The sequence below is a fragment of the Rhinopithecus bieti genome, unplaced genomic scaffold, assembly GCF_001698545.2.
Source record: "Rhinopithecus bieti isolate Rb0 unplaced genomic scaffold, ASM169854v2 scaffold_13207, whole genome shotgun sequence".
Classification (NCBI taxonomy): domain Eukaryota; kingdom Metazoa; phylum Chordata; class Mammalia; order Primates; family Cercopithecidae; genus Rhinopithecus; species Rhinopithecus bieti.
In genome coordinates this window covers 1,930,996-1,935,849 of record NW_016807866.1, presented here as the reverse complement: position 1 = coordinate 1,935,849, position 4,854 = coordinate 1,930,996, and the positions used below count along the sequence as shown (strand labels likewise).

At 39.4% G+C, this 4,854-nt stretch overlaps 1 long non-coding RNA gene across 1 annotated transcript in view; it reads left to right on the top strand.

Annotated features, from left to right (window-relative positions):
• LOC108536844 (uncharacterized) overlaps positions 1-3,024 on the top strand; it is a 33,173-nt gene extending 30,149 nt beyond the window's left edge. Inside the window, exon 3 of the long non-coding RNA XR_001887633.1 lies at positions 696-3,024. This is a non-coding gene — a long non-coding RNA (uncharacterized LOC108536844). The remainder of the gene's footprint in view (positions 1-695) is intronic.
• The last annotated feature ends 1,830 nt before the right edge of the window (positions 3,025-4,854 follow it).

The following is a 4,854-nucleotide window of genomic DNA, read 5'->3' as shown; positions in this document are numbered from 1 at the left end:
AAAAAAAAAAAAAAAAAAAAAAAAGGAAATCTGTTCACTGGTGGAGAAGAAAAGTCAAACCTGGAGGACCAATTTCTTGACGACAGTCTTACTCGCTTGTTTATAACAATAGCCCTTTCCTAATTGATTCATCGGAGTCAAGGATATGGCTTGCACAGGGCATTTTTAAAGGTGTCATTCCCTTTGTGACCTCACAGACGACAGGATCCCTGAAGCTGGGCCTCGCACTGTCCCAAAGTTCAGAAACAGCTGAAGGATCGTTACTTTTTCCCTTCCTCTGTGGGCCAGGAAGCTCGCTGGTTAAGAAAGCTTTGCCCACCAGGGACATTAGCTAATTAACTAATCAGTCAATCAATTAACTAATTAATTAGATTAAAGAGGCATCATTGTCACTTACTGCATTTCATATAAATTAGATTGTTGAAGGAGTTGCTTTTTTTTTTGATTCCTCAATAGTATTTGCCACTCCATGGTATAACATGACGGGTTAAAAATCAGTCAAACAGGGAGTGATGAAGATCAAAATAAGAGTCATGGAGTTTAGGCATATGCACATCGAAGTACTGAAAATATGTGCTCTTATCTGAATTTCTTGCTATGAGGCTTTGGGAGTGTTTCTATAGATGATACTTTAATGGATTTTTGATTCCAAGTTTTCAGTGTTACAAAAGGATGACTTTTAGATTTTTCTTCAGTGCAGGGGAAGAAATGAAAGGCAAGACTTCGTTCTCTGAACTAATTGAGAAGCGAAGGGCTAGAGAAAAAGCCAGGCAGCATCCATGAAACATCTGGAGTAAGACAGCTGCTTGTACCCTGACCTCTGACAAATGTCTTAATCTAAGCCTATAAAATGAGTATATCTCAAAGAAGCCTTGTGATGAGGAAATGAGATAATGTATGTATTGTGTCTGATGCCATTACCCATACTAGTGCATAGAAGTGCTTAATAAATGTTGGCTGTTATTTTTCTTTTTTCACATTATTGAAATTTGTTATTAGAATATAATGTAACTTCCTTTCCTTATCCCTGTGACTCAGAAGTTTACAACAAAATATTTTCATCCTTACCTTTATGTATGATTTGTCATCTAGTTTTGCTGACATTAGTTGAATGCATGGATAGATGTGATAAAGGTTTCTCAGACACTGCATATTCTGGGGGGAAAAAAAGGGTACTACACCTTTGGATATCCTAGAGTTTACTGGAGATTAAATATATTAGAAACTCTTGAAAGACAGACATGCTCTTAAGGAATTCATCCTCTGGTAATTTTCTTATTCAAGATATACTTTAAGGCTCCAACTATGCCTGTAATTTGCATTTATCTTTAAAGAGACTTTTAAAAAATTTCCTTGAATGAATTTTAAAGAGCTCCTCAGGAATGCATCATCCAAAATGTCCTATCTTGTTGAAGTTATGTTTTATGCAAGAGTTTCTGGGCTACTCAAATTTCTTTATCCTGTGTTGCTAATGGATTTGCTGTTGATCCCCTGCACATTATGTGACAGCGGCTTGAGGAATGGACCTTCATGACAGAAAGGATTGACAATAATTTGGGACATAGTTTGGGAGGATGCTTTCGTTTGTCCCTGGTACACATCAAATTTGTCTAAGTAGATGCTCAAGGTTTGGGAATTGTTTTTAACTTTCAATGGTCTCCAGTCTAAGCTCCACGATCAGGTTCCTGAGGAGACTGTATATACCTGTTTTATCACTCTACGGTTCCTCTATTTGTTTTTTCACCAATATTCAAACTAGCTTTTAAGATTTCAGAGAAAAAGAGTGAGTGAACCACTCTTGGGAGGTGGAAAATTCCAACTTTCTGGGTTACTATTTGTGGTTTATTTGGTCTCTTTATGCAGGTCTTTGTTGCCCAGTGATTAAAACTTAGTATAAATGTTGCTACTTATCCACCTGTCAAGGATGGTGTGAGAATAAGTAATAATATCTGAGCCGTATTTTTGCTCCTTGTTAGAAAGGTGCTATATAAATACAAAATGCTATTTCATTAAAACTACTTGTATGATAACAGCATGTGTTAAATTCAATTTTCTTGACCAATTAGATAAATAGATTTTGGTGTTACAATATGGTTGTTTTTATGGTGAGTACGTGTGTATCCCACACTCTGTGTTCTATTTTCTGCCTGGGTGGTGTAACATATCAAATGTTTAAGAAAAATAAAGACACCATTCTAAAGAGATCTTGAAGCTACTGCTAAATGTTATTTTGGGGGGGGAATTTCAAATAGATGTTAGCGAGATACCTACTGAATTACTGAGGATATGAACTGTACAACCATATAATAGGACATTATAAATATGTAGGCTGTTATATACCTGTTTTGAGTAAACAGTATATTTTTCTTATCAATCTTAGTTTTATGTTGGTGGTTTGCAGCCCATGACACAGAAGTATTTTATGGTTAAACCTAAGATCCTGGGCTTCAGTGGCCAGAGATGATGCCCGTTAGCGTCATATAGTGGGACACTGGAATCCATGTTCAGCCCGGGGAAAGGACATCCCTTCTTGTCTGAGGCCTTCCATCGGGAAACTTCTCCTTTTGCTGAAGAGGAGGATTTGAATCCCTCCCATCACTACAGCAAGCCCAGAGAATGCAGACGTGGCAGATACATGGAGACATGGCACTATTATAACACAGTGTGGTCATTTTTGGATAATTTTTTCTAATGCAGTATAGACCTTCAGGCAAGTCATAACAAAGGCCCTCGGCAGCCACTTTCTCCCACCCACATTTTTCTCAGCAACTTACTTGACTTATTGCCTCACAGATAAGAGATACCTCCATGTGTACCTCTCACCAAATTATTTGCAACTCTACCTATTCTAAAACACTTTTCAGTTTGAAATCATTTTAGAATAAAGAGTTACTAAGACAGTACAGAGTATTCCCATACACCCTTCACCCAACTTCCCTGAATGTTAACATCTTACATAGCATGTTTACCAAAACTAAGACATTGATGTGGTGCAGTATTAGTAAGTGAACTACCAACTTTATTTGGACTTCTTAACTTTCTTTCTTTTTTTTTTTTTTTTGAGACGGAGTCTCGCTCTGTCGCCCAGGCTGGAGTGCCAGCGCGATCTTGGCTCAATGCAAGCTCTGCCTCCTGGGTTCATGCCATTCTCTTGCCTCAGCCTCCTGAGTAGCTGGGATTACAGGTGCCCGCCACCACTCCCAGCTAATTTTTTTGTATTTTTAGTAGAGACAGGGTTTCACCATGTTCACCAGGATGGTTTCAATCTCCTGACCTCATGATCCACCCGCCTTGGCCTCCCAAAGTGCTGGGATTACAGGCGTGAGCCACTGCGCCCAGCCTGGACTTCTTAACTTTTTCTATTAATGTACTTTTTCTGTTCCAGGACCCCATTTGGGATATCATGATACCTTTATTCATCATTTCCCCCTAGTTTCCATCAATCTGTGATAGCTTCTCTGTATTTTCTTGTCTTTCATGACTTTAGATGTTTTGCAGAGTAGTGGTCAGGTGTTTTGTGAAATGTCCTTAATTTGGGTTTCTCTGATGGTTTCTTATAAACATTCTGAGGCTGTGGATTTTGGAGAAGAACACCACAGAGGTGATAGGCCTTTGTCATTGTATCATGTCAGTGGGCGTGTAATGTCAGCATGACTGCAGGTAACATTAACTTTGATCACCGGCTCATGTGGTATCTGTTAGGGTTCCCCACTGTCAAGTTACAGTTTCCCTCTTTCTGTCATCTATTCATAAAAGCAGGTCACTAAAACCAGCCTATACTTGAGGAAAGGGCCATTAAACTCTACCTCCTGGAGGGAGGTAGAGCATCAAAATCATGTTTTAAAACCATAAGAGTGATTAGTAAATTTAGGAAGGGATACAAATATGATGCACATATCTTGTTACTCCTTAAGGTTCAACCACTAATTTTAGCAACTATCAATTACTCTTGCCTGCAGCAGTGATAACTATGGTGTTCCAATGGCGATTCCCTATTTCTCCAATTCCCTCTACATTTATTAATTGGATTTCTTATTTAAGATTGGTCCTTCTTCTTTTGATTATTGATTTATTTATATCCGTATGTGCTCATGGATATTTATTTTATTCCTTAGGTGATAATTAAATACAATTGAAATTTATTATGGTGCTCAAATTATATTAGCTCTGGCCACTGGGAGCTTTACCAGATTGATTCTTGGGTCCTTTTGATGTGTCCTTATCTTAAAAACACATTCTTGGGGGATACCTTCTTACTTCTGATACTATGATATATTCCAGGATCACTGCGGTGAGCAAAGTAAGTTCCTATTACTTGGTTTATTGAAGATGTAACTTTAGCCTACTTGGAAAAAGAAACAGACAATTTATAAAAACAGATACAATACAAAACAAAGCTTTAAATATGAGCACAACACCCTAGTTTGCTTTGTCTGGGAGCTGAGAATGAGTTGTTAAGCCAGACCTTTTTTGTTGCTACACATGTGAACGGGAGGGCTTCTGAGAGGTGATGCCGTCCTGACAACCAGGTGTGATTCCCTTACAATGTACAAGCACTTGGCATTTCAGAGGTGACTTTGTGCTGACAACCAGGTGTGCTGTCCTTACGATGTACAGGTAGGCACTGGGCATCTCAGGGGTGACCTTGTGTTTCCAACCAGGTGTGCTGCCCTCACCGTGCACAGGTAGGCAGAGAACATCTCAGGGTGGACCCTGTCCTGATCATCAGGTGTGCTGTCCTCACTATGCACAGGCTGGGGCTGGACACAGCAGGGACCCAGGTGTGTGCAAGGTGCAGTGTTTGTTCCACTGGGAGGACCTGCAGGTCCATCCAGCTCCCCATTCCTGTCCTCA